The sequence below is a fragment of the Gopherus evgoodei genome, chromosome 8 (genome assembly GCF_007399415.2).
Source record: "Gopherus evgoodei ecotype Sinaloan lineage chromosome 8, rGopEvg1_v1.p, whole genome shotgun sequence".
Lineage (NCBI taxonomy): Eukaryota > Metazoa > Chordata > Testudines > Testudinidae > Gopherus > Gopherus evgoodei.
Window position 1 is genome coordinate 111,772,881 of NC_044329.1, and position 23,435 is coordinate 111,796,315.

Consider the following 23,435-nt stretch of genomic DNA (forward strand, 5'->3'; position numbering starts at 1 on the left):
TTTGAGGGCGCCAAAAAGCGCCCTCAATTTTTTTTTAAATGGTGGGACAGAGAGGGAGTCTGAGCTGCCGCGGTCATGCCTGCACGACCGCCCGCAGGCACCACTTATCACTGTTTGGAATGGTCAGTGTCCCCCTTGGAAATGCTAACAAGCTTATTCCGCGAAGTTTGGATGTACTTGATACATGCTATTAGATCGTCAATTAGGCATCAACGAGATAATTTAAGAGTAAATGTCTTTTTGTTTGAAGTACCACTGAACACTAATCTGTCCATTGCCCTCTCCCTCCTGTGTTACTGCTTGAAGCAGAATCCTGGGTAACAGTAATGGGGATGCTGGATAAACCTTTTAAAATATTTCCCCTTTATAATGCCACATTTTTAATACAATTTTAAAATTAGATGCCATAATTTCAAGGCATCGATTTCCCCATTTAGACAATTAAATTGCAATTGTCGGCATGAACATCATTTTAAAGCTGGGTTTTGAAAATCTAATTTAACTTCAAAAATTAATGACCAAAAGATGGGCACGTGAGGTAAGGTAAAAGTCATTAACCGAGGGTCTAGCATTGACTCCCAACACCGCAAAAGAGCTGAGGGATTTCCAAAGAACTCCGACCCCACTACAGTGTATCATTCCAACGTGAGAACATAGTTACTACAGATAATAAATAATAAGTTACCTGGGTCGGAAATAGATCTTTGTGGAAGGGAAAGCAGGAAACTTGTCTTTTTGATTACAGAATTATTTTGCTTCTGGATCCATTAAAATCATAACCAATTTTTGGGGGGAGGAGATGGGGGGAAGAAACTCTTTTCTCTACTAGGTTTGTTTATAGGCAGCTGAAAAGAAAAGGTAACTGGCTTTGCACAGAACTGAAACCTAAAGGTCTCTCCTCCCTCCTCTACTCTGAGCCCTCTGGGCTATTCCAAGTTAATTGTCATCTAATTGCCCAGCAAAGAAAGAGATAGTGGCAGCAATTAGGCATAGCCCCCACCAGTTCAGGAGTCATTAACACAGTACAAAGATATGCTGCATGCTTTCCCTGCACCCAGGCCTAATGAGGGACTGGGGGCAAGAGGAGCAGGGCTGAGCCCCTAGGGAGTGAGCTGCAGAGAGCCAGTGCCCAGGAGGCTGAGAGGGCAAGGGCTGCAGGGGCATCCCCACTGCTATTTAAAATGCAGATCCCGCAGCGGTACCTCTCCATGGGACAGAGCCGGTTCCTCACAGAAGCTTCTGTCCAACAGCTCTTCCTTCTGCAGCTGCTCTTTGTGCTCCAGCTCCATCCATGGCAGCTGAACCCCCTGTCCTGACTGCAGCCAACCCCTCATCCCCTGCCCTGCCTCTAGTCAGCCCCACACCCCTTCCCCTGCCTCCAGCCAGCCCCTCACCCGCTGCCCTGTCTCTAGCCAGCCCCGCACCCCCTGCCCTGCCCGCAGCCAGCCCCTGTTGCACCCCCTGCCCTGCCTGCAGCCAGCCCCATACCTCCTGCCCTGCCCACAGCCAGCCCCACACCTCCTGTCTCCAGCCACCCCACACCCCCTGCCCTGCCCACAGTCAGCCCCTCACTCCCTGCCCTGCATGCAGCCAGCCCCTGCAGCACTCCTTGCCCTGTCCATAGCCAGCCCCACACCACCTGTCTCCATCCAGCCCCTGCTGCAGCCCCTGCCCTACCTGCAGCCAGCCCCACACCCCCTGCCCTGCACGCAGCCAGTCCCACACCCCCTGTCTCCAGCCAACCCCACACCCCATCTCCAACCAGCTTCGCATCCCCTGCCCTGCCCAGAGCCAGCCAGCCCCACACGCTGTCAGGTTATTCAATTGTTTTCATTAAATATGTAGGCTAAATAATGAAATTAATAAATTTTCAAGCCAAATATGTATTAATTCTAATGAACAATGCCACATTATGCAGTCAAGTATCAGAGGGTAGCCGTGTTAGTCTGGATTTGTAAAAGCAGCAAAGAATCCTGTGGCACCTTATAGACTAACAGACGTTTTGGAGCATGAGCTTTCGCGGGTGAATACCCGCTGCATCTGAAGAAGTGGGTATTCACCCACGAAAGCTCATGCTCCAAAACGTCTGTTAGTCTATAAGGTGCCACAGGATTCTTTGCTGCTTTTACATTATGCAGTATTCATTTTTGAAAGTTTATAATAAGCAATGCTCTGGGGGGAGGGGTGGGGGCAGAGGGAGCAAGGTAGAAGTTTCGCCCAGGGCGCAAAATATCCTTGCACCGGCCCTGCACAGGGGCATGCCACGGGGGGAGCTCTGCCGGTCGCCGGTCCTGCGGCGGGACCAGCGGACCCTTCGCAGGTATGCCGCCAAAGGCAGCCTGCCTGCCGCCCTCCCGGTGACCGGCAGAGCGCCCCCCACGGCATGCCACCCAAAGCATGCGCTTGGCATGCTGGGGCCTGGGGCTGCCCCTGGGCTAGACCCAGCACCAGCCCCAACCTGGTTTCTATGGTGCCAGAGAGATAAGGAGGCAACTCCTGGCATAACCTCCGCCCCCCACCCCAGCCATGGTGGGCAGTGGGTGTAAACAGGGACCCTGCACCCCACTCTTCACGGCCTTTGGACTCCAGAGTCACTGGGAGTAAAGGGCTCAGCAGGGTGGGGTGGGGTGGGATGGGAGGCTGAGGATGGGCAACACCCAGGCTTGGAGATGGGAGTTGGGGTGGGGAGACCCATCCTGAGCCCCAAGCAGGCACATCAGAAAAACAGGGCTCATCTGATGAGAACAGGAGGGGCTGCAGGTCAGGAGTTAGGGCTGGGCTAGCAGAGGGCTGCAGGTGAGGACTGAGGGGCACTGTCAGAGCTGGGGGAGCCCAGGGCGGGGATAGCAGGGGATGCGAGTCAGGACTGAGGGGGTCTATTAGAGCTGAGGGGAGCCCAGGGCTGGACTAGGACGGGCTGCGGGTTGGGATTGAGGGGCACTATCAGAGCTGAGGGGAGCCCAGGGCTGGGCTAGAAGGGGACTGCGGGTCAGGATTGAGGGGCACTTTCAGAGCTGAGGGGAGCCCAGGGCTGGCTACCAGTGGGCTGCGGGTCGGAATTGAGGGGGTGTGATGAACTAGGAATGTTCTTAATGTTTTCTCTGAATACTGTGTTGGTGCCTCAGTGTCCCCATGGCAGTTCTTAAGTATGTGGCAGAGCAAAGGGCTAGTGCACCTAAATGCCTGACACTCTGTCTCCTAGCAACTGATGGCCTGGGCCCCCCTCTGCAAAGGTGCCAACTGAAGGTGTTGGAGACAAAGAGATCAGGTGACCTCCTGGCCCGGGAAAGGAGCTGAGCAGAGAGGAGGGGCTGGAGGGGGTTGTTGGTCTGGAGCTGGCTGAGGGCGGACATGGGGGTCTGGCTCACTGCCCCCCAGAATGGACCCGACCGAGGGGGCCCGGTTCGCTGTATCTACAAGCTCTGTTTTAGACCCTCTTCCTGTCATCGAATAAAACTCTGTTTTACTGGCTGGCTGAGAGTCACGTCTGACTGCAAAGTGGGGGTGCAGGACCCTGTGGCCCCCCCAGGACCCCACTGGGGCGGGCTCGCTGTGGGAAATGCCCGGAGGGGCAGAGGATGCTGAATGCTCCAAGGAGAGACCCAGGAGGTGAAGCCGTGTGAGCTTCTTGCCCTGAACAAGTCTGCTCCAAGGGAGAGGAGGCTCCCCAAAGTCCTGACTGGCTTTGTGGGGAGCTGTTCCAGAGCATCGCCCAGTGACTCCGTGATAGGGGGACTATCAGAGCTGAGGGGAGCCTAAGGCCAGGCTAGCAGGGGGCTGCGGGTTGGGATTGAGGGACACTGTCAGACCTGAGGGGAGCTCAGGGCTGGGTTAGCAGGGGGCTGTAGTTCGGGAATGAGGGGAACTGGCAGAGCTGGGGGGGAACCCAGGGCTGGGCTAGCAGGGGGCTGCAGGTCAGTATTGAGGGGGACTATCAGAGCTGGAGGGAGGCCAGAGTCAGGCTAGCAGCGGGCTGTGGGTCAGGAATGAAGGGCACTGTCAGAGCTGAGGGGAGCCCAGGGCCGGGCTAGCAGGGGGCTGCAGTTTGGGATTGAGGGGCACTGTCAGAGCTGAGGGAAGCCCAGGGCTGGGCTAGCAGGGGCTGCGGGTCAGGAATGAGAGGCACTGGCAGAGCTGGGGGGAGCCCAGGGCTGGGCTAGCAGGGGGCTGCAGGTCAGTATTGAGGGGGACTATCAGAGCTGGAGGGAGGCCAGAGTCAGGCTAGCAGGGGGCTGTGGGTCAGGAATGAAGGGCACTGTCAGAGCTGAGGGGAGCCCAGGGCCGGGCTAGCAGGGGGCTGCAGTTTGGGATTGAGGGGCACTGTCAGAGCTGAGGGAAGCCCAGGGCTGGGCTAGCAGGGGCTGCGGGTCAGGAATGAGAGGCACTGGCAGAGCTGGGGGGAGCCCAGGGCTGGGCTAGCAGGGGCTGCGGGTCGGTATTGAGGGGCACTGTCAGAGCTCAGGGGAGCCCAGGGCTGGGCTAGCAGGGGGCTGTGGGTCGGGGTAGGGGGCACTGGTAATGCCAGCCAAAGTCAGACAGCAGAACAACAGGAGGTGCTGTAGGCTGGGAGTGGCGGGGTGGGGGTGCAGGCAGAGCTGGGGGTGCACACAGGGCCCCACCTCTCACGCAGCAGCTGGAATAACTTGCTCGCTAAAGCCGTGGAGTCCCCCCGTCTCGGGCTCCAGAGGGCCTGCACCAGGGGCAGCAAGCAGGCTCCTGGGGGTGGAGCGCAGAGCCATGTGCTTGTGTCAGGTCTAGTCACAGCTTCTCAGCTCTGGGTCTAACCTGGCCGGGGAAGGGGGCAGGCAGGTCCCGCGGAGGCAGGGCCGGGGAGACCCGTGACCCACGGCAGAGTGGGGTACAGGGCTGATCGCTCAGCTTGCAGGGGGCCTGTAGAGGGGAAACCAAGGGCCCAATCCTGCCCTGGCCCTGCTAACCAGTGTGTTCTTACTGTGTTCTTGGAATGCTGAATGGGGAGTGTTGGCCTGGGAAGGTTGCAGGGGAGTTTTGCTGGGATTATCTGCATTGGGGATGGGAGCCTTTCCTTGAGGGATGATAACTGAGCAGGTAAGATGAGAACCCAGGAAGGGGGTTGGAGGCCAGGTGACACCTTGGCCCGGGAACCTGGACAAAGGGTGGGGGAGGAGCTGGGGAAAGGCTGAGTGAGAGGCTGGAGGAAGTTTTCAGTTTGGAGCTGGCTGGGAGACTGGAGGGGAGCCCACATGGGGCTCTGGTCTCCCTGGCCCCCCAGATGGACCCAACTGAGGGGGGTCCCGTTGTTTGTAGTGGCAAGGCCTGTGTTGGACTGTGTTCCTGGCATCTAAATAAACCTTCTGATTCACTGGCTGGCTGAGAGTCACGGTGAATCGCAGGAAGGGGCGTGCAGGGCCTTAACTTCCACCCCTCCCCCCCACTCCGTGACAACCAGTTACCCCTGTGCACACCTGCATGTGGGCCCAGGAGCTCTCAGCACTGCCTGGAGTGGGGGGGTGGGGTGGAGGCAGGATTACAGGGACTGTTTTAAGGCTTGTGATGCGCCCCTGATGTGACCCACACAGGCAGGGTTTAGGGCACCAGGCTCCCCTCCCCCCCAGGCGGGCAAGGGATCGCAGCTCACCGAGCTGGGCCAGGCCCAAAGGGCGGCACTTGGTTCTAGGTTGGCATGTGCCCATTAACAAGCCAGCTGGTGCTGAACGTGCCAGCAAGCGACTCATGATCCTTGAAATGTCATGGCGATTGCGGGAGGTCCCGGATGACTGGAAAAAGGCTAATGTAGGGCCCGTCTTCAAAACAGGGAAGGAGGAGGATCCGGGGAACTACAGGCCAGTCAGCCTCACCTCAGTCCCTGGAAAAATCATGGAGCAGGTCCTGAAGGAATCAATTCTGAAGCACTTAGTCAACATTGGTGAGGCCCCATCTGGAGTACTGTGCACAGTTCTGGGCCCCACACTACAAGGAGGATGTGGAAAAATTGGAAAGAGTCCAGCGGAGGGCAACAAAAATGATTAGGGGGCCAGAGCTCATGATTGTTTAGTCTGCTGGCGAGAAGAGTGAGGGGGGATTTGATAGCTGCTTTCAACTACCTGAAAGGAGGTTCCAAAGCGGATGGATCTAGACTGTTCTCAGTGGTACCAGGTGGCAGAACAAGGAGCAATGGTCTCAAGTTGCAGTGTGGGAGGTTTAGGCTGGATATCAGAAAAACCCTTTTTCATGAGGAGGGTGGTGAAGCACTGGAATGGGTTCCCTAGGGAGGTGGTGGAATCTCCTTCCTTAGAGGCAGGGCCGGCTCCAGGCCCCAGCACACCAAGCGCATGCTTGGGGCAGCATGCCGCGGGGGGCATTCTGCCAGTTACTGGGAGGGCGGCAGGCAGCTCTGGTGGACCTCCCGCAGGCGTGACTGCGGAGGGTCTGCTGGTCCCGCGGTTCCGGTGGAACATCCGCAGGCATGCCTGCGGGAGGTCCACCAGAGTCGCGAGACCAGCGGACCCTCCGCAGCCACATCTGCCGGAGATTCACTGGAACCAAGGGACCGGCGAGCGGCAGAGCGCCCCACGCGGCGTGCCGCCGTGCTTGGGGCAGCGAAATGGCTAAAGTCGGCCCTGCTTAGAGGCTTTTAAGGTCAGACTTGACAAAGCCCTGGCTGGGATGATTTAGTTGGCGTTGGCCCTGCTTTGAGCAGGGGGTTGGACTAGATATCTCCTGAGGTCCCTTCCAACCCTGATAGTCTATGATTCTGAGCCAAGCCGTACGGTACAGAAAGGAGTCCCGTGGACCTGCCGTCTGGCACTCAGCTCGGTCTGGCACCTGCCACGTGCTGCTGAGCCGGGCCCGCCCCTACCCAGTGCTTGGGCCAAAGGACTCGTCCAGCTCTGCATTGACACGGCGCCCATTCGCTAGCACCAAAGCCACTGTCAGCTTTGCAAAGTGCTAGTGGAGCCGGGACCCAGCCAAATGAACTGGGGGCAGGGCTGGCTCTAGCATTTCGCCCCCCCAAGCACAGTGGCACGTCGCGGGGGGCACTCTGCCACTCGCCGGTCCTGCAGCTCCGGTGGACCTGCAGCAGGTGTGTCTGCGGCAGGTCCGCCAGAGCTGCAGGACCAGCGGACCGTCCGCAGCCATGCCTGCGGCAGCAACACCAGAACCACCTGCCGCCCTCCCAGCAACAGGCAGAGCGCCCCCTGCAGTGTGCTGGCCCAAGCACGCGCTTGGCACGCTGTGGCCTGGAGCCGGCCCTGACTAGGGGGAGGGGGCATGAGCCTCTTCAGTCCCACCGCTGCCCTGTACCCAGGCAGCTTATATTAACAGCACATGTACAGCCCCCAGGATCGTGGGGTCGGCGGAGCCGCTTCTCCCTGGAGTGGCGCCCAAAGGGGCCACCACGGTAGCGCTCTGGGATGTTTATGGGGAGCTCATTGCGAGGCAGCAAATGCAAAGGGGCTTGTTTAAAAAAACATAACAAGGCTGGTGCCTGCCGTCGCTTGCGTGGCCGGACCCAATAGTGAGGGGCTGGTCTCTTTCAGGTGGGGGGGTGGGGGTGGCAGGCCCCGGTGCACAGCTGAGAGGACTGAAGCGGGGTTGGGATTCCAGGTCTCCTTTCCCGCCATGCTCTGATCGCAGGGGGCACACGCAGGGTCATTTCCTGCTGGCTAAGGGCACCGGCTGTCTCAGCCTGGGTCAGGCCATGCAATGAGTTTGGGTCGCTCGGCCCCAGAGCTGGGGCAAGGTGTTCACGGCACACCCAGCCCAGCCCCAAGGCAGGAGAGAATGAATGTCCCCCCAGGGCCAGGAAGGGAGGCAGGAGCCCCATGGGGGCTGCAGGTGCCATCACTGAGCCCGTCTGCCTGGTGCAGCTGAGCACTTGGGTGTGTTGGGGGGAAGGGCCCCCAGCAGTGAGCAGATCCAGTGCAGCAAATGGCAAAAAGGGACGTAATGGGCCTAAAGCCATGGAAAAACCTCGTCCCCCAAAGGGTGATACCAGCCTCATTTCCCTCCCAATAAGAAGGATGATCCCGAGAGAAAAACTATTCACCCGAGAGCAGCCGAAAAGCAAATTGCGAAAAAAGCCCAAAATAAACAAAGAAAACGTAACGGACCATACGTAGCAAAAAGCACATCGAAAAAGAACGGAGCTCTAACAACGAGAGACAAAAGCTGAGCAGCGCCCAGCCCGGGTTTGTCTGTTTTTGTCACCGCTCGCCAGGGGAGAGCGCGAACGCAGTCCCCCACTACCACAAATTATGCAGTCGAGTTTCCCGCATTTGGGGAAATCGCAGGGGTCAGCACACCCGCAGTGCAATGGATGAGCCTCACCCTGGGAAAACCACCTTCGTGATCATGGTATCTCCCCTGCCAGGTAAGTATGAGCTCCGGCCGCCCGGCCGCCGCCCGCCCTCGCTCGCCCCACACTTCTAACACACGGGGCGGACCGCCGCGCCCCGCCGCCGGCCTCGCCCACGCCGGCCCCCACTGCCGACAGCTGCCCCGACGCGTCCGCGAGGCGCCTCCCTTCTCCACGCCGAGCTCCCGGGGCCAAACTCCGGCCCTGCTGGGCACCCCGCCTCCGCTCCCACAATGCTCTGCTCGCACACAGATCTGCATACGGGCTCACGGGGCTCCGCCCCTCCATACAGGTCCCACCCCCTGCGTGCCTGGGCGGGGTGCTCTCCCCTGTCGGGTCCGGGTGGTGCCCGTCGAGCCAGGGTGGCGGGGTCCCCTGCCCCGCTCTGGCACAGTCATTGGTGGGGGGCAGCTTCTCAGCCCCCAACAGCATTTGGGGGTCCCGTGGGGGCGTGACCCGGACCCCAGTGCTGTCCCCGCTCCCTGCCCTACAGGAACGTGCCCTGCAGCCTGGGCGAGCCTGGCACCCAAGGGTTTACAGCTGCTGGGGGCAGGGGGCACAGGTTTGAATCCCCCCCAGGGACAGCACCCATCACTCACTACCCCCCCCCACCCCCACATGAGGACAGGCTGCATCAGAGCCCTCATGGTAGGGAGGAGGTCACTCTCCAACTCAGCTCCCCCACCTCCCGGCACCCCCAGCCTGTGTGTGTGGACAGTCCCTGCCCGCCCCCGCCCCAGGCCTGAGCTGGCTCCAGGGGGCACGAGTGAGGGCAGGGGCTCAGAGCAGCAGCCAGCCCCTCCATGGTGCCAGGCTTGGCTAATCCCCGGCAGAGCAGCGGCTGGGTCCTCCCTGGGCCCAAGGAATCTCGGCTGGTGGGGGGTTGAGGCGGGGCAGGGAGAGCTCCCCTTTTCCCCTGGCATCTTCCCACTGGGAGCCAGAACCTGGGCAGGAGGGTTGGAGGTAGGTGCCGGAGACAGCAGGTTTCCCCAACCTGCCCAGCTCTGCCTCAAGCTAGACCAGAGGCGGCTCTAGACATTTCACCACCCCAAGCACGGCAGCATTCCTCAGGGGGGCGCTCTGCTGGTCACCGGTCCCGCGGATCCGGTGGACCTCCCACAGGCACGCCGCCAAAGGCGGCCTGCCTGCCCCCCTCCAGGCAACTGGCAGAGCGCCCCCCGTGGCATGCCACCCCAAGCACACACTTGGCGTGATGGGGCCTGGAGCCACCCCTGGGCTAGACCCAGCCCCAGCGCCAGCCCCTGCCCCATCCTCGTTTCTATGGTGCCATAAAGGGACTGGTGCCCGTTTCACCCTCTCCGCCCCTGTCAGAGAGGTAAGGAGGCAGCTCCTGCAATAACCTCTGCGCCCCACCCCAGCGAGGCTGGGCTGTGGGCGTGAACAGGGACCCTGCACCCCACTCCTCACGGCCTTTGGACTCCAGAGTCACTGGGAGTCAAGGGCTCAGCGGGGTGGGGTGGGGGGGGGTTGAGGATGGGCAACATCCAGGCTTGGAGATGGGAGTTGGGGTGGGGGGACTCATCCTGAGTTTCACACAGGGACATCAGAAAAACAGGGCTCCTCTGATGAGAACAGGAGGGGTTGCAGGTCAGGAGTTAGGGCTGGGCTAGTAGGCGGCTGGAGGTCAGGATTGAGGGGCACTGTCAGAGCTGAGGGGAGCCCAGGGCTGGGCTAGCAGGGGGCTGCGGGCTCGGATTGAGGAGCAGTATCAGAGCTGGGGAGGAGCCCAGAGCTCGACTAGCAGGGTGCTGCGGGCCAGGATTGAAGGGAGCTATCAGAGCTGGAGGAAGCCCAGGGCCGGGCTAGCAGGGGGCTGTGGGTCAGGAGTGAGGGGCACTGGCAGAGCTGGGAGGAGCCCAGGGGTGGGCTAGCAGGGGCTGCGGGTTAGGATTGAGGGGCACAGTCAGAGCTCAGGGGAGCCCAGGGCTGGGCTAGCAGGGGCTGCAGGTAGGGAATGAGGGGCACTTGCAGAGCTGGGGGGAGCCCATGGCTGAGCTAGCAGGGGCTGCGGGTCGGTATTGAGGGGCACTGGCAGAGCTGACGGGAGCCCAGGGCCGGGCTAGCAGGGGGCTCTGGATGTGGGTGGGGGGCACTGGTAATGCCAGCCAAAGTCAGGCAGCAGAACAACAGGGTCTGCTGTAGGGTGGGAGTGGCCAGGTGGGGTTGCAGGCAGAGCTGGGGGGTGCACACAGGGCCCCACCTCTCACGCAGCAGCTGAAATAATTCGCTCCCTAAAGCCATGGAGTCTCCCCGCCCCGGGTTCAAAAGGCCTGCACCAGGGGCAGCAAGCAGGCTCCTGGGAGTGGGTCACAGAGCCATGTGCTTGTATCAGGTCTAGTCACAGCTTCTCAGCTCTGGGTCTAACCTGGCCGGGCAGAGGGCAGGCAGGTCCCACGGGGGCAGGGCCGGGGAGACCCATGGCTTACGGTGAGGTGGGGTGCAAGGGCTGATCGTTCAGCTCTGGGGCGCCTGTTCAGGGGAAAACCAAGGGCCCCATCCTGCCCTGGCCCTGGTGACCAGTGTGTTCTTACTGTGTTCTTGGAATGCTGAGTGGGGAGTGTTGGCCTGGGAAGGTTGCAGGGGAGTTTTGCTGGGACTGTCTGCATTGGGGATGGGAACCTTTCCTTGAGGGATGATACCTGAGCAGGTAAGATGAGAACCCAGTAAGGGGGTTGGAGGCCAGGTGACACCTTGGCCCGGGAACCTGGACAAAGCGTGGGGGAGGAGCTGGGGGGAGGCTGAGTGAGAGGCTGGAGGGAGTTTACAGTTTGGAGCTGGCTGGGAGACTGGAGGGGAGCACACATGGGACTCTGGTCTCCCAATGGGGATCTGGCCTCCCTGGTCCCCCAGCTGCACCTGACTGAGGGGGTCCGGTTGGCTGTAGCGGCAAGGCCTGTCTTGGCCTGTGTTCCTGTCGTCTAAATAAACCTTCTCATTTACTGGCTGGCTGAGAGTCACGGTGAATCGCAGGAAGGGGGGTGCAGGGCCTTGACTTCCATCCCCCCCACTCCGTGACAACCAGTTACCCCTGTGCACACCTGCATGTGGGCCCAGGAGCTCTCGGCACTGCCTGGAGTGGGGGGGGGGCAGAGTGACAGGGACTGTTTTAAGGAATGTGATGCGCCCCTTGCTGTGACCCACATGGGTATGGTTTACGGCACCAGCCCGCCCTCTGCCCCTCAGGCAGGCAAGGGATCGCAGCTCACCCAGCTGGGCCAGGCCCAAAAGGCTGCACTTGGCTCTAGGTTGGCATATGCCCATTAACGAGCCAACTGGTGCTGAATGTGCCAGCAAGCGACTCATGATCCTTGAAATGTCATGGCGATTGGGGGAGGTTCCGGATGACTGTAAAAAAGCTAATGTAGGGCCCGTCTTTAAAAAAGGGAAGGAGGAGGATCTGGAGAACTACAGGCCAGTCAACCTCACCTCAGTCCCTGGAAAAATCATGGAGCAGGTCCTGAAGGAATCAATTCTGAAGCACTTAGTCAACATTGGTGAGGCCCCATCTGGAGTACCGTGCCCAGTTCTGGGCCCCACACTACAAGGAGGATGTGGAAAAATTGGAAAGAGTCCAGCGGAGGGCAACAAACATGATTAGGGGGCCAGAGCTCATGATTGTTTAGTCTGCAGACGAGAAGAATGAGGGGGGATTTGATAGGTGCTTTCAACTACCTGAAAGGAGCGTCCAAAGAGGATGGATCTAGACTGTTCTCAGTGGTACCTGATGACAGAACAAGAAGTAATGGTCTCAAGTTGCAGTTTGGGAGGTTTAGGTTGAATGTTAGGAAAAACTTTTTCACTAGCAGGGTGGTGAAGTACTGGAATGGGTTCCCTAGGGAGGTGGTGGAATCTCCTTCCTTAGAGGGAGGGCCGGCTCCAGGCCCCAGCACACCAAGCGCGAAGGTCCACCGGAGCCACGGGAGCAGTGGACCCTCCACAGCCAGATCTGCTGGAGATCCACCGGAGCCAAGGGACCGGCGAGTGGCAGAGGGCCCCCCGCGGTGTGCCGCCGTGCTTGGGGCAGCGAAATGGCTAAAGATGGCCCTGCTTAGAGGTTTTTAAGGTCAGACTTGACAAAGCCCTGGCTGGGATGATTTAGTTGGGCTTGGTCCTGCTTTGAGCAGGGGGTTGGACTAGATACCTCCTGAGGTCCCTTCCAACCCTGATAGTCTATGATTCTGAGCCAAGCCGTACGGTACAGAAAGGAGTCCCGTGGACCTGCCGTCTGGCATGCAGCTCGGTCTGGCACCTGCCACGTGCTGCCGAGCCTGGCCCGCCCCTACCCAGTGCTCGGGCCAAAGGACTCGTCCGGCTCTGCATTGACACGGCGCCCATTCGCTAGCACCAAAGCCACTGTCAGCTTTGCAAAGTGCTAGTGGAGCCGGGACCCAGCCAAATTAACTGGGGGCAGGGCTGGCTCTAGCATTTCGCCGCCCCAAGCACAGTGGCACGTCGCAGGGGGCACTCTGCCACTCGCCGGTCCTGCAGCTCCGGTGGGCCTCCAGCAGGTGTGTCTGCGGCAGGTCCACCAGAGCTGCAGGACCAGCGGACCGTCCTGCGGCAGCAACACCAGAACCACCTGCCGCCCTCCCAGCAACCGGCAGAGCGCCCCCTGCAGTGTGCTGGCCCAAGCACGCGCTTGGCACGCTGTGGCCTGGAGCCGGCTCTGACTAGGGGGAGGGGGTATGAGCCTCTTCAGTCCCACCGCTGCCCTGCACCCAGGCAGCTTATATTAACAGCACATGTACAGCCCCCAGGATCGTGGGGTCGGCGGAGCCGCTCTTGCCTGGCGTGGTGCCCAAAGGGGCCACCACGGTAGCGCTCTGGGATGTTTATAGGGAGCTCATCGCGAGGCAGCAAATGCAAAGGGGCTTGTTTAAAAAAACATAACAAGGCTGGTGCCTGGCGTCGCTCGCGTGGCCGGACCCAATAGTGAGGGGCTGGTCTCTTTCAGAAGGGGGGTGGGGAACTAGCAGAGGAAGCATCAGGACACCTGGGTTCTAACAAGCTCTGGGAGCATGTGGGGGCCCTGTGGTTAGAGCAGGGGGTTCTAGCCCCGGCTTTGGGAGGGGAGCGGGGCCTTGTGGTTAGAGCAGAGCAGCTGGGCTGGGTTCTAGCCCTCTGCCTAGTTCCAGAATCCTGCATGGTGCATAAAGGGGGGGGGCGAGCAGCTCACCAGGTGGGGGCATGGGGAGGCTGGCATCAGAGGCAGACCATGTTGTGAACTGGACGGGGCGGTTGGACACCAACTGTGCGAGGAAGCATCTGTGTGGATGTATAAAATTATCAGTGATGACTGGCTGAGGCCCCACAAATTCATCACACACTGGGCCCCGCTCAGCGAGTGCCCACAGGACAGAGCCGGGAGCCCCAGAAACACGGGTCAGGCCTGTGGTGTGTTCAGCGAGGGGCTGGGGGCGCCAGGCGCCAGGCCCCTGTGCACAGCTGGGAGGACTGGGGGTGCTGGTGGTGGTGGATGGCAGGTCTCCTTTCCCGCCATGCTCTGATGGCAGGGGGCACACGCAGGGTCATTTCCCGCTGGCTAAGGGCACCGGCTGTCTCAGCCTGGGCCAGGCCATGCAATGAGTTTGGGTCGCTCGGCCCCAGAGCTGGGGCGAGATGTTCACGGCACACCCAGCCCAGCCCCAAGGCAGGAGAGAATGAATGTCCCCCCCAGGGCCAGGAAGGGAGGCAGGAGCCCCGCGGGGACTGCAGGTGCCATCAGTGAGCCCGTCTGCCTGGTGCAGCTGAGCACTTGGGTGGGTCGGGGCAGCCCCGCAGCTGGGTGTGTTGGGGGAAAGGGGGGCCCCCAGCAGTGAGCAGATCCAGTGCAGCAAATGGTATATGGGAAGGGGGTGGGCCTAAAGCCATGGAAATACCTTCTCCCCCACAGGGTGGGGCCAGCCCCGGGTCTGTCCGACTGAAAAGGTTAGAGAGCATCCGAGAAGCAGGTCGTGAAGAGAGCTTTGCTGTGGGAAAAAAGAGCCCGAAAAAAAGAAACGGGGCTTACTGGACCGTACGCAGCAAAAGCCACAGCGAGAGAACAACGGAACTGCAGTAAAACAAAGCGATAACACAAAGACAGCTAAAAAGCCACAAACCGGCAACTAAAAGGACTAATAAACCAAAGCGCTACAAAGGATCCCGTCCAGGACGGGTTTGTCTGTTTTTGGCACCACTCTCCAGGGGAGAGCGCGAACGCAGTCCCCCACTACCACAAATTATGCAGTCGAGTTTCCCGCATTTGGGGAAATCGCAGGGGTCAGCACACCCGCAGTGCAATGGATGAGCCTCACCCTGGGAAAACCACCTTCGTGATCATGGTATCTCCCCTGCCAGGTAAGTATGAGCTCCGGCCGCCCAGCCGCCGCCCGCCCTCGCTCGCCCCACACTTCTAACACACGGGGCGGACCGCCGCGCCCCGCCGCCGGCCTCGCCCACGCCGGCCCCCACTGCCGACAGCTGCCCCGACGCGTCCGCGAGGCGCCTCCCTTCTCCACGCCGAGCTCCCGGGGCCAAAGTCGGGCCCTGCTGGGCAGCCCGCCTCCGCTCCCACAATGCTCTGCTCGCACACAGATCTGCATACGGGCTCACGCAGCTCCGCCCCTCCATACAGGTCCCGCCCCCTGCGTGCCTGGACGGGGTGCTCTCCCCTGGCCGGGTCCGGGTGATGCCCGTCGAGCCAGGGCGGCGGGGTCCCCTGCCCTACTCTGGCACAGTCATATGGGGGCAGCTCCTCAGCCCCCAACAGCATTTGGGGGTCCCGTGGGGGCGTGACCCGGACCCCAGTGCTGTCCTCGCTCCCTGCCCTACAGGAAAGTGTCCTGCAGCCTGGGTGAGCCTGGCACCCAAGGGGTTACAGCTGCTGGGGCGGGGGGCACAGGTTTGAATCCCCCCCAGGGGCAGCACCCATCACTCACTACCCCCCCACCCCCGCATGAGGACAGGCTGCGTCAGAGCCCCCGCACTAGGGAGAGGGTCACTCTCCAACTCAGCTCCCCTAGCTCCTGGCACCCCCAGCCTGTGTGTGTGGACACTCCCTGCCCGCCCCTGCCCCAGGCCTGAGCTGGCTCCAGGGGGCTCGAGTGAGGGCAGGGGCTCCGAGCAGCAGCTGGCCCCTCCGTGGTTCCAGGGGTGGCTAATCCCCAGCAGAGCAGCAGCTTGCTCCTCCTTGGGCCCAAGGAATCCTGGCTGGTGGGGGGTTGGGGCGAGTTCCCCTTTTCCCCAGGCATCATCCCACTGGGAGCCAGAACCCCGGCAGGGGGGTTGGGGGCAGGTGCCGGACACAGCAGGTTTCCCCCAACCCGCCCAGCTCTGCCTCAGGCTAGACCAGAGGCGGCTCTAGACATTTCACCACCCCAAGCACAGGGGCAGGGCCGGTGCAACCATTTAGGCAAACTAGGCGGTTGCCTAGGGCACCGAGATTTGAGGGCGCCAAAAAGCGCCCTCAATTTTTTTTTTAAATGGTGGGACAGAGAGGGAGTCTGAGCTGCCGCGGTCATGCCTGCACGACCGCCCGCAGGCACCACTTATCACTGTTTGGAATGGTCAGTGTCCCCCTTGGAAATGCTAACAAGCTTATTCCGCGAAGTTTGGATGTACTTGATACATGCTATTAGATCGTCAATTAGGCATCAACGAGATAATTTAAGAGTAAATGTCTTTTTGTTTGAAGTACCACTGAACACTAATCTGTCCATTGCCCTCTCCCTCCTGTGTTACTGCTTGAAGCAGAATCCTGGGTAACAGTAATGGGGATGCTGGATAAACCTTTTAAAATATTTCCCCTTTATAATGCCACATTTTTAATACAATTTTAAAATTAGATGCCATAATTTCAAGGCATCGATTTCCCCATTTAGACAATTAAATTGCAATTGTCGGCATGAACATCATTTTAAAGCTGGGTTTTGAAAATCTAATTTAACTTCAAAAATTAATGACCAAAAGATGGGCACGTGAGGTAAGGTAAAAGTCATTAACCGAGGGTCTAGCATTGACTCCCAACACCGCAAAAGAGCTGAGGGATTTCCAAAGAACTCCGACCCCACTACAGTGTATCATTCCAACGTGAGAACATAGTTACTACAGATAATAAATAATAAGTTACCTGGGTCGGAAATAGATCTTTGTGGAAGGGAAAGCAGGAAACTTGTCTTTTTGATTACAGAATTATTTTGCTTCTGGATCCATTAAAATCATAACCAATTTTTGGGGGGAGGAGATGGGGGGAAGAAACTCTTTTCTCTACTAGGTTTGTTTATAGGCAGCTGAAAAGAAAAGGTAACTGGCTTTGCACAGAACTGAAACCTAAAGGTCTCTCCTCCCTCCTCTACTCTGAGCCCTCTGGGCTATTCCAAGTTAATTGTCATCTAATTGCCCAGCAAAGAAAGAGATAGTGGCAGCAATTAGGCATAGCCCCCACCAGTTCAGGAGTCATTAACACAGTATAAAGATATGCTGCATGCTTTCCCTGCACCCAGGCCTAATGAGGGACTGGGGGCAAGAGGAGCAGGGCTGAGCCCCTAGGGAGTGAGCTGCAGAGAGCCAGTGCCCAGGAGGCTGAGAGGGCAAGGGCTGCAGGGGCATCCCCACTGCTATTTAAAATGCAGATCCCGCAGCGGTACCTCTCCATGGGACAGAGCCGGTTCCTCACAGAAGCTTCTGTCCAACAGCTCTTCCTTCTGCAGCTGCTCTTTGTGCTCCAGCTCCATCCATGGCAGCTGAACCCCCTGTCCTGACTGCAGCCAACCCCTCATCCCCTGCCCTGCCTCTAGTCAGCCCCACACCCCTTCCCCTGCCTCCAGCCAGCCCCTCACCCGCTGCCCTGTCTCTAGCCAGCCCCGCACGACCTTCCCTGCCTCAACCAGCCCCGCACCCCCTGCCCTGCCCGCAGCCAGCCCCTGTTGCACCCCCTGCCCTGCCTGCAGCCAGCCCCATACCTCCTGCCCTGCCCACAGCCAGCCCCACACCTCCTGTCTCCAGCCACCTCACACCCCCTGCCCTGCCCACAGCCAGCCCCTCACTCCCTGCCCTGCATGCAGCCAGCCCCTGCTGCACTCCTTGTCCTGTCCATAGCCAGCCCCACACCACCTGTCTCCATCCAGCCCCTGCTGCAGCCCCTGCCCTACCTGCAGCCAGCCCCACACCCCCTGCCCTGCACGCAGCCAGTCCCACACCCCCTGTCTCCAGCCAACCCCACACCCCATCTCCAACCAGCTTCGCATCCCCTGGCCTGCCCAGAGCCAGCCAGCCCCACACGCTGTCAGGTTATTCAATTGTTTTCATTAAATATGTAGGCTAAATAATTAAATTAATAAATTTTCAAGCCAAATATGTATTAATTCTAATGAACAATGCCACATTATGCAGTCAAGTATCAGAGGGGTAGCCGTGTTAGTCTGGATTTGTAAAAGCAGCAAAGAATCCTGTGGCACCTTATAGACTAACAGACGTTTTGGAGCATGAGCTTTCGCGGGTGAATACCCGCTGCATCTGAAGAAGTGGGTATTCACCCACGAAAGCTCATGCTCCAAAACGTCTGTTAGTCTATAAGGTGCCACAGGATTCTTTGCTGCTTTTACATTATGCAGTATTCATTTTTGAAAGTTTATAATAAGCAATGCTCTGGGGGGAGGGGTGGGGGCAGAGGGAGCAAGGTAGAAGTTTCGCCTAGGGTGCAAAATATCCTTGCACCGGCCCTGCACAGGGGCATGCCACGGGGGGAGCTCTGCCGGTCGCCGGTCCTGCGGCAGGACCAGTGGACCCTTCGCAGGTCTGCCGCCAAAGGCAGCCTGCCTGCCGCCCTCCCGGTGACCGGCAGAGCGCCCCCCACGGCATGCCACCCAAAGCATGCGCTTGGCATGCTGGGGCCTGGGACTGCCCCTGGGCTAGACCCAGCACCAGCCCCAACCTGGTTTCTATGGTGCCAGAGAGATAAGGAGGCAACTCCTGGCATAACCTCCGCCCCCCACCCCAGCCATGGTGGGCAGTGGGTGTAAACAGGGACCCTGCACCCCACTCTTCACGGCCTCTGGACTCCAGAGTCACTGGGAGTAAAGGGCTCAGCAGGGTGGGGTGGGATGGGAGGCTGAGGATGGGCAACACCCAGGCTTGGAGATGGGAGTTGGGGTGGGAAGACCCATCCTGAGCCCCAAGCAGGCACATCAGAAAAACAGGGCTCATCTGATGAGAACAGGAGGGGCTGCAGGTCAGGAGTTAGGACTGGGCTAGCAGAGGGCTGCAGGTGAGGACTGAGGGGCACTGTCAGAGCTGGGGGAGCCCAGGGCGGGGATAGCAGGGGATGCGGGTCAGGATTGAGGGGCACTTTCAGAGCTGAGGGGAGCCCAGGGCTGGCTACCAGTGGGCTGCAGGTCGGGATTGAAGGGGTGTGATGAACTAGGAATGTTCTTAATGTTTTCTCTGAATACTGTGTTGGTGCCTCAGTGTCCCCATGGCAGTTCTTAAGTATCTAGCAGAGCCAAGGGCCAGTGCACCTAAATGCCTGCCATTCTGTCTCCTAGCAACTGATGGCCTGGGCCCCCCTCTGCAAAGGTGCCAACTGAAGGTGTTGGAGACAAAGAGATCAGGTGACCTCCTGGCCCGGGAAAGGAGCTGAGCAGAGAGGAGGGGCTGGAGGGGGTTGTTGGTCCTGAGCTGGCTGAGGGCGGACATGGGGGGTCTGGCTCACTGCCCCCCAGAATGGACCCGACCGAGGGGGCCCGGTTCGCTGTATCTACAAGCTCTGTTTTAGACCCTCTTCCTGTCATCGAATAAAACTCTGTTTTACTGGCTGGCTGAGAGTCACGTCTGACTGCAAAGTGGGGGTGCAGGACCCTGTGGCCCCCCCAGGACCCCACTGGGGCGGGCTCGCTGTGGGAAGTGCCCGGAGGGGCAGAGGATGCTGAATGCTCCAAGGAGAGACCCAGGAGGTGAAGCCGTGTGAGCTTCTTGCCCTGAACAAGTCTGCTCCAAGGGAGAGGAGGCTCCCCAAAGTCCTGACTGGCTTTGTGGGGAGCTGTTCCAGAGCATCGCCCAGTGACTCCGTGATAGGGGGACTATCAGAGCTGAGGGGAGCCTAAGGCCAGGCTAGCAGGGGGCTGCGGGTTGGGATTGAGCGACACTGTCAGACCTGAGGGGAGCTCAGGGCTGGGTTAGTAGGGGGCTGTGGTTCGGGAATGAGGGGAACTGGCAGAGCTGGGGGGGAACCCAGGGCTGGGCTAGCAGGGGGCTGCAGGTCAGTATTGAGGGGGACTATCAGAGCTGGAGGGAGGCCAGAGTCAGGCTAGCAGCGGGCTGTGGGTCAGGAATGAAGGGCACTGTCAGAGCTGAGGGGAGCCCAGGGCCGGGCTAGCAGGGGGCTGCAGTTTGGGATTGAGGGGCACTGTCAGAGCTGAGGGAAGCCCAGGGCTGGGCTAGCAGGGGCTGCGGGTCGGGAATGAGAGGCACTGGCAGAGCTGGGGGGAGCCCAGGTCCGGGCTAGCAGGGGGCTGTGGGTCAGGGTAGGGGGCACTGGTAATGCCAGCCAAAGTCAGACAGCAGAACAACAGGAGGTGCTGTAGGCTGGGAGTGGCGGGGTGGGGGTGCAGGCAGAGCTGGGGGTGCACACAGGGCCCCACCTCTCACGCAGCAGCTGGAATAACTTGCTCCCTAAAGCCGTGGAGTCCCCCCGTCTCGGGCTCCAGGGGGCCTGCACCAGGGGCAGCAAGCAGGCTCCTGGGGGTGGAGCGCAGAGCCATGTGCTTGTGTCAGGTCTAGTCACAGCTTCTCAGCTGTGGGTCTAACCTGGCCGGGGAAGGGGGCAGGCAGGTCCCGCGGGGGCAGGGCCAGGGAGACCCGTGACCCACGGCAGAGTGGGGTACAGGGCTGATCGCTCAGCTCGCAGGGGGCCTGTAGAGGGGAAACCAAGGGCCCAATCCTGCCCTGGCCCTGCTAACCAGTGTGTTCTTACTGTGTTCTTGGAATGCTGAATGGGGAGTGTTGGCCTGGGAAGGTTGCAGGGGAGTTTTGCTGGGATTATCTGCATTGGGGATGGGAGCCTTTCCTTGAGGGATGATACCTGAGCAGGTAAGATGAGAACCCAGGAAGGGGGTTGGAGGCCAGGTGACACCTTGGCCCGGGAACCTGGACAAAGGGTGGGGGAGGAGCTGGGGAAAGGCTGAGTGAGAGGCTGGAGGGAGTTTTCAGTTTGGAGCTGGCTGGGAGACTGGAGGGGAGCCCACATGGGGCTCTGGTCTCCCTGGCCCCCCAGATGGACCCAACTGAGGGGGGTCCCGTTGTTTGTAGTGGCAAGGCCTGTGTTGGACTGTGTTCCTGGCATCTAAATAAACCTTCTGATTCACTGGCTGGCTGAGAGTCACGGTGAATCGCAGGAAAGGGCGTGCAGGGCCTTAACTTCCACTCCTCCTCCCCACTCCATGACAACCAGTTACCCCTGTGCACACCTGCATGTGGGCCCAGGAGCTCTCAGCATTGCCTGGAGTGGGGGGTGGGGTGGGGGCAGGGTTACAGGGACTGTTTTAAGGCGTGTGATGCGCCCCTGATGTGACCCACACAGGCAGGGCTTAGGGCACCAGGCTCCCTTCCCCCCCAGGCGGGCAAGGGATCGCAGCTCACCCAGCTGGGCCAGGTCCAAAGGGCTGTGCTTGGTTCTAGGTTGGCATGTGCCCATTAACAAGCCAGCTCGTGCTGAACGTGCCGGCAAGCAGCTCATGATCTTTGAAAAGGCTTGGCGATCGGGGGAGGTCCCGGATGACTGGAAAAAGGCTAATGTAGGGCCCGTCTTCAAAACAGGGAAGGAGGAGGATCCGGGGAACTACAGGCCAGTCAGCCTCACCTCAGTCCCTGGAAAAATCATGGAGCAGGTCCTGAAGGAATCAATTCTAAAGCACTTAGTCAACATTGGTGAGGCCCCATCTGGAGTACCGTGCCCAGTTCTGGGCCCCACACTACAAGGAGGATGTGGAAAAATTGGAAAGAGTCCAGCGGAGGGCAACAAACATGATTAGAGGGCCAGAGCGCATGATTGTTTAGTCTGCAGAAGAGAAGAATGAGGGGGGATTTGATAGTCGCTTTCAACTACCTGAAAGGGGGTTCCAAAGAGGATGGATCTAGACTGTTCACAGTGGTACCTGATGACAGAACAAGGAGTAATGGTCTCAAGTTGCAGAGGGGAAGATTTAGGTTGGCTATTAGGAAAAACTTTTTCACTCAGAGAGTGGTGAAGCACTGGAATGGGTTCCCTAGGGAGGTGGTGGAATCTCCTTCCTTAGAGGCAGGGCCAGCTCCAGGCCCCAGCACACCAAGCGCATGCTTGGGGCAGCATGCCGCGGGGAGCATTCTGCCGGTTGCTGGGAGGGCGGCAGGCAGCTCTGGTGGAACTCCCGCAGGCGTGACTGCGGAGGGTCCGCTGGTCCCGCGGTTCCGTGGAACATCTGCAGGCATGCCTGCGGGAGGTCCACCGGAGTCGCGAGACCAGCGGACCCTCCGCAGCCACATCTGCCGGAGATTCACTGGAACCAAGGGACTGGCGAGCGGCAGAGCGCCCCCCGCGGCATGCCGCCGTGCTTGGGGCAACGAAATGGCTAAAGACGGCCCTGCTTAGAGGCTTTTAAGGTCAGACTTGACAAAGCCCTGGCTGGGATGATTTAGTTGGGCTTGGTCCTGCTTTGAGCAGGGGGTTGGACTAGATACCTCCTGAGGTCCCTTCCAACCCTGATAGTCTATGATTCTGAGCCAAGCCGTACGGTACAGAAAGGAGTCCCGTTGGACCTGCCGTCTGGCACTCAGCTCGGTCTGGCACCTGCCATGTGCTGCCGAGCCAGGCCCGCCCCTACCCAGTGCTTGGGCCAAAGGACTCGTCCGGCTCTGCATTGACACGGTGCCCATTCGCTAGCACCAAAGCCACTGTCAGATTTGCAAAGTCCTAGTGGAGCCGGGACCCAGCCAAATGAACTGGGGGCAGGGCTGGCTCTAGCATTTCGCCGCCCCAAGCACAGTGGCACGTCGCGGGGGGCACTCTGCCACTCGCCGGTCCTGCAGCTCCGGTGGACCTCCAGCAGGTGTGTCTGCGGCAGGTCCACCAGAGCTGCAGGACCAGCGGACCGTCTGCAGCCACGCCTGCGGCAGCAACACCAGAACCACCTGCCGCCCTCCCAGCAACCGGCAGAGCGCCCCCTGCAGTGTGCTGGCCCAAGCACGCGCTTGGCACGCTGTGGCCTGGAGCCGGCTCTGACTAGGGGGAGGGGGCATGATCCTCTTCAGTCCCAGCGCTGCCCTGCACACAGGCAGCTTATATTAACAGCACATGTACAGCCCCCAGGATCATGGGGTCGGCGGAGCCGCTCTTGCCTGGCGTGGCGCCCAAAGGGGCCACCACGGTAGCGCTCTGGGATGTTTATGGGGAGCTCATTGCGAGGCAGCAAATGCAAAGGGGCTTGTTTAAAAAACATAACAAGGCTGGTGCCTGGCGTCGCTCGCGTGGCCGGACCCAATAGTGAGGGACTGGTCTCTTTCAGATGGGCGGGTGGGGGTGGCAGGCCCCTGTGCACAGCTGAGAGGACTGAAGCGGGGTTGGGATTCCAGGTCTCCTTTCCCACCATGCTCTGATGGCAGGGGGCACACGCAGGGTCATTTCCTGCTGGCTAAGGGCACCGGCTGTCTCAGCCTGGGCCAGGCCATGCAATGAGTTTGGGGCGCTCGGCCCCGAGAACTGGGGCGAGGTGTTCATGGCACACCCAGCCCAGCCCCAAGGCAGGAGAGAATGAATGTCCCCCCAGGGCCAGGAAGGGAGGCAGGAGCCCCATGGGGGCTGCAGGTGCCATCAGGGAGCCCGCCTGCCTGGTGCAGCTGAGCACTTGGGTGGGTCGGGGCAGCCCCGCAGCTGGGTGTGTTGGGGGGAAGGGGGGCCCCCCCAACAGTGAGCAGATCCAGTGCAGCAAATGGTATATGGGAAGGGAGTGGGCCTAAAGCCATGGAAATACCTGCTCCACCACAGGGTGGGGCCAGCCTCACGTCTGTTCCTGTAAGACAGTCGGTGGGAAAGAAAACAATTTTCCCGAGAACAGTCAAGAAGCAG

General features: G+C 59.9%; 2 non-coding genes across 2 annotated transcripts; both read right to left on the bottom strand.

The window, feature by feature from the left end:
• Positions 1 to 8,197: 8,197 nt before the first annotated feature.
• LOC115656925 lies at positions 8,198 to 8,361 on the bottom strand. The gene has a single exon (XR_004001799.1). It is a non-coding gene; the product is annotated as a U1 spliceosomal RNA (small nuclear RNA).
• A 6,181-nt stretch (positions 8,362 to 14,542) lies between these two features.
• On the bottom strand, positions 14,543 to 14,706 carry LOC115656936. The gene has a single exon (XR_004001810.1). It is a non-coding gene; the product is annotated as a U1 spliceosomal RNA (small nuclear RNA).
• Between the last annotated feature and the right edge of the window lie 8,729 nt (positions 14,707 to 23,435).